This window comes from Octodon degus, unplaced genomic scaffold (assembly GCF_000260255.1).
Source record: "Octodon degus isolate 3935 unplaced genomic scaffold, OctDeg1.0 scaffold00015, whole genome shotgun sequence".
NCBI classification, from domain to species: domain Eukaryota; kingdom Metazoa; phylum Chordata; class Mammalia; order Rodentia; family Octodontidae; genus Octodon; species Octodon degus.
This window is the reverse complement of record NW_004524591.1, coordinates 23,930,818-23,946,567: the sequence shown is the minus strand read 5'-3', so window position 1 is coordinate 23,946,567 and position 15,750 is coordinate 23,930,818. Positions and strand designations below refer to the sequence as shown.

General features: G+C 35.0%; 1 protein-coding gene and 1 pseudogene across 1 annotated transcript in view; one reads left to right on the top strand and one right to left on the bottom strand.

The window, feature by feature from the left end:
* The window catches only part of Exoc4 (exocyst complex component 4), a 951,164-nt gene that overhangs the window by 174,735 nt on the left and 760,679 nt on the right, over positions 1-15,750 (top strand). The gene's annotated exons all lie outside the window — the stretch shown is intronic.
* On the bottom strand, positions 11,193-12,423 carry LOC105741509 (annotated as a pseudogene).

The window sequence follows — 15,750 nt, the reverse complement described above, 5'->3', positions numbered from 1 at the left end:
CGATTTGATTTCTGTCCATGAACTCTTTGCCTACCCCTATGTCTTCAAGAGTTCCTCCTACTTTCTCTTCCAGGAGATTTAGTGTCTCTGCTTTTGCCTTATTTATTTAAGTTAAACTTTTAGTGTGGACTAGAATATCTAGTAGGGCAAAATGTTCACTGTAATAACATTCTCTTTCCACATTGTCCTTATGAATTTGTTCTTTCTTTAAACCACATTTACAAAAGAGCTAAAATCAAAACAAAAATATGAGTTTCTGTTGTTCTCTTATTTCAGCAAATTCTACATTCTCACTGAATTTCTAAGGACTGTGGAGAACTGAATTACATTTAGTTCTTTTCAGTATAACCCTTACTTGGTGGCATGACTTCTATTTTCTCTAAATAGAAATATTTACATATGTTTGGGAGATGCCTTATGGCTTAATTAGTATTTCTAAACTGATTAGAGAATGTAAAGTGGTGTTTAAGTGCTTATTTTTTTTAAATTACATTTATAAAGGTTAAAATGTAGATAGCTCAACCAACATTATCATTATCATTTAGAATTTATATAGCATTTACATTTCCAAAATGCTTTATTCATGTAAATTAGCCAGTCCTGTTGGCATTTCTGTAAATTATGTCAGTGTTATCCATGAAATGTTAGCATTGTCAGTTTATAGTTATTATTTTCAATTTCAGCAAACTACACCTTGTTTAAAGGCATAGGTAAATTAATAGCATTTAATAACTTTGAAACTACATAAAGTAAACATTTCTTTTGTTTTTTCTTTTTCTTTTTATGTGTGGTACTAGATATTGAACCCAGGGCCTCACATTTGTAGACAAGCACTATTAACTTTGAACTATGTTCCAAGTTGTTCTTTTTTTTTTTTTAGAGAAGGGTCTGCAGGGAGTTCAGGGTCTCACTACTAGATCGGACTCGTAGTGATCTGCCTGTTTACAGCCTCCCAAGAGCTGGGATTACAGGTGTGCACCACCACGTCCAGTCTCAATTGCTATCTCATTGCACTCTGGGGTTGGGGCTGACATAGCAGGCCTGGGGATCAAACCCTGGCCCCTGCGCCTGCTTGTTGGTGCTTTAATCTGCTGAGCTGTTTGGCTGGCCCTATGTTCCAAGTTCTGTAGCAAGCATTCTTAAATACCACTCAAGATATAATTGGGTGTTGAAACTACTGAGATGATTCAAGGCAATATGTTAAAATTGCTGATTGAATTTCACATTTAGACTGCATATTTTAGATGTATGTTTTTCACCAATTTTCTTGAACATGTTCATATAACACGTAGATCAGACAAAAAATATTTCCAGCATCTCTGAAGCTCATCAACTAATTGCTCATGAACATAAACATGCATGCAAGATTCTCAGACATTAGAGATATAAAAGTTGGTATAATTGGAATGATGGTCATAATGCGTTTTCATGATTGTACATTGCTTCAGCAATGAAACTCATTTCTATAAATTTCAGGTATGTTATTCCGTTCATTTTAGGTAGCATTGAGTGTTTATCAAAAGATTGGCCCTAACATGTGCCTATGAGTGGTGTAGATAAAATACACTATTGAACTTCTCAGGAGCAGAGTTGGGGTTGGGATTAGAGCTAGCCTCTTCCCTGGTGATGGAGGTCTTGAGCTCTGAGAAAAAAGATAGAGGCATATTCTTATCTGTCATGTTCTGATGACAGGGAGTGTCTCAGTTGATTTGAGTTCTGAGATGATGTAATTGCATAATTGCCATTTGACAGGTAAATAGGACCATATTTTAATGAATTCTGACTGCCAGGTAAGGATTTGTAGTGAACTAACTCTATATAGCATCTGTGTGCTTAATGCTTTTCTGTGATTTTGCTTTACATTGAAGACATTTGGTACAGTAGAGTACAGGTTTGTTGCATTGAAGATTCATGAATAACCTGAGGAAAAATAGATTATGGAAAGGAAAATCAAATTAGAAGATTTATGGTTGATAAAATGTTTGATGACATTTTTCAATTATGACCAAGCTTAACATTTGTAGAACTGGCCTTAGAAGATAGACTTTAGATTTTCATGGTTATTCTCTATATAATGCAATATTTTGAGTTTGTAGTCATAGTGAATACTTATTTGGCAAATACAATACTTTGTGATCACCTACTATGTGCACGTCTCTATACTGGGTTTGATGGGCTGCTTGCTCTGTTCTGTGTCCCTTGACTTTAGTTAATTTGGGGGAAGCCACTAACAGTAAGTTACTTTTTAGTGTCTTTACATGACTATGTGGGGCATCATTCTAATGATTGAAGTGGTTTTTATAATGTTCTCTCCATTTAAAACCTGGAAGTTTGTGGTTTTTTTCAATAGTATTCTTATGTCAGATTATTGAATCTAGTTCATTGTGTTTTGAGGGATACTGGAGATAGAACTTGGGACCTTATGCTTGCCAGGCTGGCTCTTAGGCCATTGAGCTGTATATCCTCATCCCTTGAATCTAGTTCACTGTCTGTCTGTCTGTCTGCCTGCCTGCCTGCCTGCCTGCCTGCCTGCCTGCCTGCCTGTTTTCCTGTCTCTGTCCCTCTCTCCCTTCTTCCCTCCTGTCTTTCTTCCCTCTTTTCTTCATATTCCTTGTTTTAGAAATAAAAGTTAGATCTCTTTGAGGAATCACTTGTGGTCTCTATTCTCTTTTCACCATCCTTTCAGGCCTCTTGGCTGTAATAGGCATCTAAGGTTTATCTCAGGCCCTACTTTCCTTTTTCAGCACCCTTCTGAGAGTCGTTTTTCTGTGTGTGTGTGTGTGTGTGTGTATTTTTTTTTTTGTGTGTGTGTTAGAATGCAGGTTAACAGGTTAGATAATGTGCAGGTAGATATTAAAATAGGTGATGTATGTAAATTGATAGATTAATAGGTAGTTTTGAAAGGGAATTCTGTCAGAGAAAATAGAGAACTAGGAAGAAACAGGAAAAAAAAACATGCGGAGGATTGAGATAAGACTAGTGGAAATTTAAAAAACTAGAAGTGGTAGAATGAAAATTTGTCTATAGCCAGAGATTTCTAATTGAAGTTAGGCTCTTGTTCTTTTAACTAAGTTGTATAAGAAATAGTACAAATTGTTCAAGGCCGACCAGGTAGCTCAGGGGATTAAAGTGCCTGCTTAGGCAGATGCAGGGACTGGAGCTCGATCCGTGGTGTGCTAAGATGGCAACTAAGACTGGGCATGGTGGCATGTGCCTATAATCCCAGTGCTTGGGAGACTGAAAGCAGGAGGATCTGTTTAGTAAGATCCGATATGTGTAGTGAAACCCCCCCCCAAAAAAAAAATTCAAATATTTTTCAAGTTTTCTTTTAACCAATTAGAAGATTTGCCATGAGATTTAATACCATTCTGGAATGTGCCTAGTTATGCCATATTGTTTCTTAATGCTGGAGTCCACATGTTCTTCTAATTTGGCAATCTGGAGACCTTGAGACTCTTTATTGTGGTTTTTGTCTTAACACTGATTCAGATTTAGGTCAGTATCTTCTTTCTCTTTTCTTCTTTTCAGGCAGATATTTAACTTCTCTATGATTTTAGTTGTCCTAAAATTTGGTCTTATTGATATCAACAGTGTTTTATGTTCTTCAGTAATTGCAGGAAAAATTATCAGTCTAAGTATATATTTTTCATTTAGAATTTTAACAAACAACTAAAGGCTATATATATATATATATATATTTACATATAGTGATTTTTATGACTTTGTTTTTGTCTGAATGTTCAATTTAGCTTCCTTTTTAAATCTCCTGATTGTATTATTTTTAATAGATGTGCTATTTATTTTAGAAGGGGAATATTACTCCTTTTAAGGCAGTCACTATTGAGAACGTATTAATGCTGCCTTCTGTAAGAAGTATGGTAACACATTTTTCATCTGACAAAAAGGTGGTAGGAAAAAAATTAGCCAGTGAAATAGTTGTTTCTGACTAGTATGTAATGAGAGGCTTTACAGAGCCCTGAGAAAATTAGAGATAATTTGAAAATATGTAAATCATCTATTGCTCTATGAAATTAATATGTAGCAGAAATGAATTATTCCTTTGGAAAGTACTTAAAATAAACCATCACAGCTCTTACTTTGCCTAAGCATTCTGGCTGATATGATGTAGGAAATTGTACATTACTTTTTTTTTTTTTAAATATTTATTTATTTATTTGTGTGTGTGTGTGGCCAGCTCAGCCCACCAGGGGGCGGGGCTGGCTGGCATGTGGTGCTGGGGGATGGAACCGTGGTCCCTGTGTTTTGCTTAGCTTAGCTTGTTCTAAGTAGGTGCTTTAGACCACTGAGCCATCTCACCAGCCCTGTACATTACTTTTTGATCAGTGCTAATTTCTGTAAATGTTTGTATCTGTTCCTTTGTAAATTACTTAATATGAACAATGTTGTGAAGTACTCTTTCAGTCAGTAGGAAGTCAGTGCTGCTGACATTCTCATTTTATCCATGAGGAATGAGTTATAGACAAATTTCCTAAATCATAGCTTCCTGAGCTTCCCAAAACATATGAGTCATAGGGATTTTCAGTTGTAGACTTTTATTCAGTATGTCTTCGGTGGGATTAAAGAATTTGAATTGTTCCTAAACTCTCAGTGCCAGTGCTGCTCGTACCACACTTTTTGCCACAAGACACTACCTAGTTGACTTGCTTGGAACAAGGAAAGAAATGTTTTTTAAAATAATAATAATATGTGTATTTAGAAAATATAGGAACTGGATATGCACACCTAATTGACATCTTTTGGTATTTTTCATCGTGAGAATTTTGGCAACTATTTGGGGCCCATGAAGGAATATGGTCAAGATCCTTGGCTCTACAGTATTCTTTTTTCATTATTGCAGTGCTTTTGCATTTGTGGAAAGATTGCTGGGCGAAGGTCACATCACCTTTAATTCAGGACTAAAGTTTTGGACTTCTCTTTGGGTTGTCAATTCTAGTAGAAAAGGATTAAGCTTATTGTAAGTGATTTACCATTAGAAGAATGTCGGGATTATTTGTTGAGTCCTATGTATTTAACTCAGTGCTGAGTGCCAAACTGGCTGTATTCTTTAGCTTAGTAAATTTTTATAATTATATATCATTCCATATATTCCTGGTCAAAAATAACCCTATGTTACTCACTAAAATCCAACAGTTCGGCCCCTTACTTCTGAGAAAAATCTTACTTCTTTTTCTCCATACCCAAAGCTTTTAGTTCACAGTACTATTTTCTCTTTCCAGGTCACTGTATCATCCTTTTCCCTCTGTCCTTGATATAGTTTACTTTTCACAGTGCAGCTGGCATTATTTTTTTTTTAATGGGAAATATTCCCTTAACATCCAGGCTTTGAAGGTTAGCTCCGAACTCCTTGATGGGGTCTTGTTCTTTTTGCCTACAAGTTTTAACCTCTGCCGAGGATTCCTTTTCTTACCACTCCTTCCCTGGGAAACTCTCATTTATCTTTTCCTTTTCAGCTTTGCTGTGAGGCTTTCTGGAAGGCAGGTCCAGAATACATAAGGGAAGATTTGGTACTTCTGTTGTACACTTCCCTAAAGTCCTACTCACTTTTCTGCCTGGTGCTTTTCATCTTAGTTTTCTATTACTTGGTTTTGGCTTGATGGGGAGGAAACCTTTTGGGGCTTGTAATTGGCTTTTATGTATGGCTGGTTGTATTCCTACTGTGCAGTACTTTAGAAATGTTGACTGTGCAGGACTGAATGTGTAGTAAAAAAAAAACCCATGAAACTCATGTACTTTATTTTAAGGTTGAATTTGCAGTGTTTTGAGGCTATAAAAACTATATTAAAAACATACAAAATTGAGTTAGTAGTCAGGTTTTAATGATGTACGTACAGGAAGTTTCAATAAAATGAAACTTGTAATTTTGTGTTAGTATACATAGGCAATGAACCATATTAAATATGAAGGAAGAGGGTAAAGATCTGGCATAGCAATCTTAAGACCAATAATGGATATTTGACTAGAGATAAAGAGTAGTAGTAAAAAAATGCAACAGTTGCCCTTTTATTAGTTCTCTCTTCAGGTTATGATAAAACTATATAAAAACTAATTACTATTTGAATATGATTTTTGTTTGCCTTTAGAGCAAGTGCACCATTTTAAGATGCAATTTGGATTATGAGCGAGAGCTAATAATATCCACCCATCCATCTACCTTACTTAGCAAATATTTAAATACCTACTGTGATCTACATAATATGTTAAGTGCTGGGATTACAAGTAAGATGTATATGTTCTTAAACATAAACTATCTATAACTAAGAAACAATTTTTAAGTGTGAGTCTGCTTGGGTATTCTACTGTCGATGAGCCCTTTTTTGTGTCTGAAGAAATTGAGTTAGGAGTAACTTGCACAGGGCCCTGGGAGATAGCTCAGTAGGATAAGCATTTGCTTGGCAAGTGCAGGGTCCTGAATTCAATCCCCGGTACTGAAAAAAAAAAAAAAAAAAAAAAGGAGTAACTTGCACAAAGTCACAGATAGAAAATAAACTTAAGCCATGCTGGCCCTGCCCGCAGGGCATACTGAGACAGTGTTTGAGATTGGGCATGGTGGTGTGCACTATAATCCCAGTGCTTGGGAGGCTGAAAACAGGAGGATCACTAGGAGTCTGATCTGTGTAGCAAGACTCTGTAGTCCCTGTACTAAAAAAAAACAAACCCAAAACCTTAAACCAATGGTAGATCCTGATTCCACATCCTGTGCTGTTTCCTTCTGCCGTGTTGTTATGCCTCCGTAGGTTACTTTAAATTGCTCATGGAATCTTAGTCAAGTTTTTAAGAGGACAGTTTAGTTTAAAGGGTATATTTATATATTTTATTTTTATTTATTTATTTATTTATTTATTTATTTTGGCAGGGAGGCGGTACCAGGGATTGAACTCAGGACCCTGTGCTTGCAGGCAAGCACTTATTCTACTGAGCTATCTCCCTGGTCCAAAAAAAAATTTTTAAGAAAATTTATAGTATGTATTCAAATGCTTAGTAACTTTTGCAAACTGGAAACTATATAATTTATGTCCATTGTGTTGCTAGTTGAGTCCCTGTTGATATAAAACAATAGATGTGTGGGTTTTCACTTAATATTTCCTGGGATTGTATTTTTAACTTAGCTCTAGAAGGAAGGCTAGTATTTTTGTTTTTTGAAATTATTTTTGTTTCTTCTTTGCCTCTTGTTATTTCTTTGTTGTCTTCATACAGTATAAAGTTCTAATAATTAGAATGAAAATTAGGAAAGAAATACATTGGCATGTATCGTATACATAAATAAAATCTGTTCTCATAGTTTCCTTTAATTTAAATTATTTTTGTTCCTGCTTGTACACAAAGTATTCATTTATGCCAGTGGTCATTTATGTTGACAACAATTGATAAAAATGAATAATTGTTTGATGGACATAAAATCCTATATGAATGTAAGGTAGAATTATTATACTTCTTTTGTCTTTAGCTTTGCCAGAGTATTGTTACCAATGTGAAGGTTCCAAAGTTTGTACAGTGGCTCTCATGCTCCTTGGCTGGCATTCACTGTTTGTTTACTCTTCGATTTAGCAAATACTCTGTTCTTGACCAAACTTTAGTTAGTTTCCTTTTGGTCCTTTCTCATCTTGCCGTTAACATTAGACATCCATGTCCACCCTTGTTTAGTCTAGGGTTAGCAAGAAGCTTTATTGTGCTATTCTAACCTCATTCTAACCTCATTCTTGATATCTTATCACTTTTAACACTTAACGTTTTTTATTCTTCACTGATAATGTGTAAATCCTCGATCTGCTTTTAGTATGAACCTTGTTAAGTTAATTTGGCAAGAATTGCCTAACCTTTCATGTCTCTACACTTCCCTCACTTTGTTTACTATATGTCCCAAACTGTCTTTGCTGTATAGCAAGTTCAGCCCTGCTTCTGCCCCCAGTACAGTAGTCTTAAAGCCTTCTTTACTGTTAAAGAGTGTCACAGTAATTTTTTCTTTCACAAATTCATAGTAGAAAAATAAGTCAAATAATCAAATATATGGTTGGACGTAAAGCTTAAAGACAGTGTGTGTTAGCAAGGTAAAATGGAAAGAAAATAGGTGATATCAACCATGTTAAAATATATATGTTTAGTTTATCTGTGAAAAAATAGCCATCTGGTTCCCTCCATATTATATTATGTGCCTATTAAGTAGCTTAGCGTAGATTTGAACTCAGGTTGGTCTGATATCAAAGTCAATATATGTACTACACCAAAATGTTACATTACTTTCTTTTATTTTTAGTATATTTTTTGCACATTCCATATATTTCATAGTATAATGAAACAAAGCATGGTTTCCTAGCACTGTGGTCCTAGTACAAGATAACTAAATTGGTATCAGTGATTCTTTTCACTTGTCTTTGCATATTTTAATATATGGTACTTTATGAGTATAATGAAAGGCCCCTCTAAATGACAATAGGTCATCTGTAGTAGGAGTGTGTTGTATAAACATATTTTCTCTTGCTAATCCTATCTGGAATGAGAACATTAAAAAAAGTGTAATTAAAATCAGATAAACCACCCAGTAAGTTAGTATATAGATAAATCATTGCTTTTACTCATAGGCTATTTTTCTGCATTGTTTACAAGGGATTGTACAATAAACTAACAAACTTGTAAATGTATAGCTAAAATATAAGTATAATATTATTAGTTTTATTATCACATTGAGGTTTTGTTTTCCTAACAGAAAATAGTATTTTGATGGACTACTAAAATTACAATAATTTGAAGCCAAGGAGATGGCTCAGTAGAATAAGTGCTTTCCTGGCAAGTGCACAGGCCTGAGTTCAGTCTCTGGTTCCGGGGTAAAAAATTACAGTAATTTTAGCTGCATTAAGTTTACTCTTTCACTTTAATTTATTATTTTTATAGGACAATCCTACATACAAGAATAATGAATTATGCAAAAGCCTGTGCTACATATACAGCTAAGAGCAGTGGTCACCCAACCCCCATCTTCTCAAAGCAGTCCATGTGGAGTATCATGAACTACGAAGGGGCAGAATGTGCTAGAGGCCGAATTTCTTTATTTTATCTTCACAGCATTTCCAGAAATTATCAGAGGAGTTGGTTTGCTTGTTTCCTTGAGTAATTTCATTATTACCTTTGGAGATCACTAACTTGGAGCTGTGAGTGTGTCTATTTGCCATCCTCATCCTGACCTCTGCTCAGCTTTTACTGTGTAACAACTGGCCTTGTTCAGATATTTGGCAGGCTGTGGTTGTTCAATTATTCCTTCTTTCCTTCCTATATATTTTAATTACCCCAGGGAGCTGGTATTCAAAAGAATGTTTCTATTGGCCAATTTGATAAGTTTTGATAAGTTTTGTTCAGGGTTGGGAAAGGGAGTGAATTAAAAAATCAGAAATTAAATGTATACAGTCTTTATCAGTTAACATTTTAAAAGAATTTTGTATTTTCCTTTATTATTAAACCAATCTGCATGATGTTAAGATAATATTCAGATTTATTAGCTTTATTTTACAAATAAAAATAGGTACTAAATATACAGATTTAAAGGAAACCTTTTTTGGGGGAGTCAGGCAAAAAATTAAATTATACTTTTCCTAGGCTAGCCTGCTTTTTTTTTTTTTTTAATTTTTCCATATCTTCAGACAGCCCATCATGCTGAACCTATATATAATGAATGCACTTCTGAAATGACTTCATTCCTATGGGCAACAGATAGGTTGCAGGAATGATAATGTGTTGGACATGTGCTTCAAGGTAGCTGAGTCTTATTAGAACTTACAGGTCACAAGCAATCAGAAGAGGGTGTGAAGAAGATACCATATTAGTGAAAAAATTATGTTAGAGAAATTAGAGTTTTGCATAGGATTATCAAATGAATTTTAAGACTGAGGAACATATTCCTATATGATTTTTTTTCCTTGTGGCTATACACATTCACATTATATATATGGGAATCAGTGTACTGCTTTATTTTGTATTATGTTTCTATAGTACATCCAAAATCATCAAACAATGGTAGTAAAATTTTTTATTTATAAATTTGTATATTAACATCAGTACATACAGAGAATTAACTGTGCTAGGTCAGCTTCTCTAATCTTATTTTTTCTAGAGTTTAGGATAGGCACTAAGTTGAATGGGACTGCATTCTTAAAAGGCAGCTGCCCTAGTGTTAGTTAAATTTAGTCTAGCTTTAGACTGTTCAGTACGCTACATCTAAAATAATAGCCCATCATCTTAAAGATATCCATCTTTTCTGTCAAAATAAATTTATTAAAAGAATGTATAGATTATTATCAACTCATACCCTCTTTTATAAAAATAGTTAAATTTAATATTTCACATTTACAAAGTCATTTTTGATACAGAGGGAAGAACATTAGTTTATAGTAGCCAAATATAAGGAGGTTGCAACATCTTCACACATCTTTGAATCATAGATCAACATTAAAATCACTTTGTTATGGTGCTGTTTCCAGTAGTTTGTAATATCAGAGACAACTTTGAGTTATTTATTAGGAAGATTATTTATATATTTCAAAGATACTTGACTTTTTTATTGACAAAAGTTCAGTTTAATTTACACTGAAGAATTTTAACCCATTACACTTTGTTGATTCAAGCAAATGCAAATCTTCAAAGTAATAACAAATTTGAACTGACAAAAGGAAAAATTACATTATAACTGTTCAATGTACTGTCATTCTTAGACAAGAAAAAGTCAGCGTTATATGGGATTTTACAAAAATCTGGCACAGGGCACAAGAAACAGTTACTGACAGTTACCTCAAATAATAGTTTACAGAGATGGGACGTTAAAATAGTGCTTTTTATTAGAAGGACACCAGCACATACTTCCACCCTCACTATAGGTATTCTGTAAGAAAATGGAGAGACTTTTATCCACAGGTAACGTCACATTCTGGCTGTTTATTCTCTCTTTACTCAGGCCTCGTTCTCCGAGTCCCTTTGGTGCACCTCAGTGCCTCTGTATCTGTCTGCATCTAGGCTCCCGGTGTCCTGTCTTCTGTTCTACTCTTTTTTTTTTTTTTCGGAACCAGGAATTGAACTCAGGCCCTTGCGCTTGCAAGGCAAGCACTTATTCTACTGAGCCATCTCTCCAGCGCCCTGTTCTGCTCTTTGCTGGGATTCCACTGGGGCTGGTTTCTTATCTGCCTGTGCTGTTAGCTAGTGGGACTCTGGTCCCAGCTGCTTCTCCTTTTCCTGCTCCAGGTCCCCTTGTTTCCTGCAGCTCCTCTCCTCTCTCAGCTCCCATGGTGGCTCTTGGACTGCTGTGTGGGCTGCTGTTTTCCCCAGAACTCTCTTCTTTTACAAACCGAGGCATTTCCCCAGCCGTTTTCTTATTACTGTGAAGGCTGAAAATTCTTCATAATGTTTTCTCTTCTTAGACTTCTTCTCTTCACTGTTGCTACTTCCTAAACTTGGGGCGGTTTGATTTGTTTTTCTTCTTTTCTTTTTTCTTTGCTCTGCTGTCACACTCTCAGTGCTGCTTTCTGAAGTCTCTGAAGAGGAGGAAGAAGAGGAGGAGGAAGATGATTTGTGCTTATGCTTTTTGTGTTTGTTTTTGGTCTTGTGTAACTTTTTTCTCTTTTCTTTCTCTTGATTTTCTTTTCAAGTCTTCAGTTTCTTGAGACACTTCTATTTTTGTTTAGCTGTTAGTGACTTTAAGACTCAACTCCTTGTGCTGGGGAGGCTCAGTGGAATAAGCGCTTCCCTGGTAAGTGCAAGGGCCTGAGTTCGATCCCTGGTTACACACACACACACACACACACAAATTAAACTTCTGGATCTTCTTCACCCTACTTGCAACATACTCCTGTGATTTGTGGTCAAGTTTCTCCCCAGCACATTTCGTTTCAATGCAAACCTACTGTTTCTCATCTCCACTATTACCTCTGAGGGGTGCATCGATGGCCCTGAGCCATCAGTGGGAACTGAACTTTCATTGATTCCAGAAAGACCAAACAAAGGACACTCTTGGTCTGTGTTGACGTGACCCCTTTATGACATTGAATGTTCCTCACATTTCGAACCTGAATTCCAAAAGGCTGGTCTCGGATGTTCATATTATCTTTGGCATATTTTTCCCATGGAGACCCCTTCTGCAAATTCAAATTTGTATTCCATCTCTCCTTCTGTTTCTTCTTTATCTTTGTTTTCTTTTTTAGCTCCTGGTGGGGCCTTGTACATGAAATTAAGGTCATTCTTTACACGTTCATCTCCCATAAATAATCTGTTGTCATATGATTCTTGTTCTTTGTGATATCACTGCATTAATTCTTATTTCTTTTTATCATATATTTTCTGTTCTGCCATCCATATTTTCTTGATACTGGACTTGGAAGCAAGATGAAAGTCTTTTTTGCACGTGATCTTGGCAAAGGATTTCCTCATCTTCGAGTGTCTGCTGTCTAAGGCAGCAGCTGGGTAGGGAGAAACAAACAAACTCTCAACATTTTTTTTTTTTTTAATGTTTTTGGTAAAGGGTTTCACTACTCAGCTCCATCTTGTAGTGATTCTCCTATTTTCATCCTCCCAGTGCTTGGATTGCAGGTGTGCACCACCACACTAGGTCTTGTTGGCTGATTTAGCATGCCTGGGGTGGCGCCTGCACAGCCTGTGGCACCAGGTATTGAACTGCAATCTGTGCGCTTGCACTGAGCTATCTCACCAGTCTATGTATTTTAAAGATATTTATAATTTTCCTTGCAGTTTGTGACCTCTGCTGTACATTTATTATACTTTTCCACTTACAGAATTCTAATTAGATCTTATCACAGATTATTCATAAGTTTAAGGTTTTGAGGATTTAATTAACATTACTAGAAGTAGGCCGGGGAGATAGCTCAGTAGGATAAGCGCTTGCCTGAGAAGTGCAAGGGCCTGAGTTCAATCCCCAGTTCCGCCAAAACAAACAAACAAACAAACAAACAAAAAACACATTGCCAGAAGTATAACGATTTCTTGATGTTTATATTTCACAAATACTGGCTTGTGAAGGTTGTTTGGACAGAAATCCCACCACCAAATATTTCGGTAAAGGCATTTCCAGGTCCAAATTATGGGCAGATTATGAGAGACTTAGTGTCAGGTTTCAGAGGATATGGACTTTAATGAAAACTGTGTAGCAATATCAAGTGGAATATATCTAGTTATTACAGAATTCTTTTAAAAAAATGAGTAAATCATATCAAAGCTTTTTTTCCTTAGTTTTAGCCCATACTTTTGTGTGTGTGTGTGTGTGTGTGTGTGTGTGTGTATGTGTGTAACCGGGGATTGAACTCAGGCCCTTGTGCTTGCCAGGGAAGTGCTTATTCCACTGAGCCATCTTCCCGGCCCCAGGCCATACATTTTCTTTTTTAATATGTAAACTACTTTTGAGTTTGTCCTTTGAAAGGAACTCTTCACCTTAAAATGAGCCAGTTATTTATTTATTTATTTATTTATTTATTTGTTCATTCATTTATTTAAGACAGGGTCTCCCTATGCAGTTTAGTCTGGCCTTGTGCTCAGTTTGTGTCCCAAGTTGGTCTGGAATTCATCACAATCCTCCTGCCTCCTCCTCTTGGTGCTGGGATTACAGTTGTGCCACAATACTCTGCAAACTGAGTTGCTAATGAGTTCTATAATAAATACCTATTACCTAGCTAGTTTATAGGATATATTAATATTTAGGACTTATTTCTGACTGCTATGCTTTTTAGTCTTGTTTTGAAGTGGGCCATCTAATCTTAGTACTGGGAAGATCCTCTAGATTTTACAAAATTCTGATTTTTCATATACTCAGTACTATCAGAATTCAGAGTTTTTCCTTTTTTTCATTTTAACTAATACTTTATGGACTGACAAAAGTTTGCTGTTGCATAAGTGTTTGTTAATCTCAAGCCACCATATAATATCACATATCCTCTGAAATAATTAAAACAGGGGCCAGTCATAGTCTAGTTTGGATGATAATAATAGGCATCAGAAAACAATAGCAATCATAACGAACTGTTTTCCATAAATAAACTCCTGAATCATATTAAAGTTTAAGAAGAGTGAAAAATGTTAATATTCCTTGTTTTCTCATGAAAGTGAAATGCAGAAGTGATTACAGCTGTTTTCTCTTTTTATTTCTTTTTTTTTTTTTAAATATATATTTGGTACAGAGTCTCTTTTTCAAGACAGCTTGATGGCAACCTAGGAAAGAACTGCCCATTTTCAGAGGTGCTGAAAATGTTGGTACTTTGTTCATGTTCAATACTGACATTCTGGGTTAAAATTTGGCTTTTATAGCAGGTTTAAAACAGAAGTGCTCTTAGGAAATGGATGATTGGCATTTTAATCAGTTCCAGTGTTCAGAACCTATGTTTGAGTGACTGTATTTTCAACTCTTGAGATTTCCCTGCTGTGCAGTTCAGCACCAATTCAGAGGGAAGAACCCATCTGCTGAAGACCAAGTTCAGAATACATCCCTCTATTGGGTTCAGTGATCTTTGCTTCACACAGCTCATTGAGTTTTCTAAGTTTCAATGACTGTCATGCAAAAACTGATAATTTGATTGTTTCAAAACAAAATCCTTTGTCATTTTGCTTAGTCCTTAAATCGAAAGGATTCAGTTTTTTTCTTATTGGCAGATAATATTCCATTGTACACATGTACCACATTTTGTTTATCCATTTATTAGTTTGATGGGTGCTTAAAAGCTGTTTTTGCTTTTTCACAATTATGAATAATGCTGTTATGAATGAAATATTTGTGTAAATATTTGGTATGAACATAAGTTTTCATTTCTCTAGCTTTGTACCTAAGTGTGCAATTATTAGATTAATGGTGAATGTGTTTTGGAATTGTCAAACTGTTTTTCAAAGTTGCTGCATGCGTTTACTTTCCCACCAGCTGCACATGAGAGCTCTAAGTTGTATGTAATTGTGGTTTTGATTTACATTCCCCTAATACTCATATTAATCATTTTTTTCCTGTGTGCATTTACTGAATATACACTTGTAAATTATTTAAAACACTGGCATGTATTGTGTCTGGATACATACATGTATGATCAAAGTATAAAAAATAGAACAAGATGGGAGAGTTAAACTTTATATTTTTTTAATTTCAAAAAGAAAAATCTTAATACAAAATACATTTGTTAAAAACCTTAATTCTAAATTCATAGCGTATTATTTTCAATTTCTGTATGTTAAAATACACATACACAAAATGATAATTGATGTGACTACAGAATATTTCTGAGGAAGAAAAATAAAATAATAGAAGTACTAAAAGTAATGGTTTCATTTAGGTGAGATATCACATATAAAAAAAAGTTTTGCCACAAAGGTTTCAGTTGAAGACTACTATTAGAGGTACCACCTAAGGGTTCTGTACAATGTCACATGTGATAGAGAGTGAAAGATTATGCTTTTGTTAAATGCAAACAACAAAACTATATGTATATAATATATAATACATTGTAAATTATTCTAATGCTATGTATGTTTATATATATTATAACTAGCTTACTAATACTGTACAATTTTTTTTTCCTTTTATATTTATATTTTTATTTTTTTTAGGAGAGTAACAATGGTTAGTACATTGTGTATTGTTACTGCCAAAGTAGTTTCTCATATTACAAGATATAGGCAAGAAATAATAAATAAACAACATAGGTACAAACCTCTGTTTTTTTTTTTTTAAAGTCAACAGAAAATGGAAATATACTTTTTAAAGTTTCT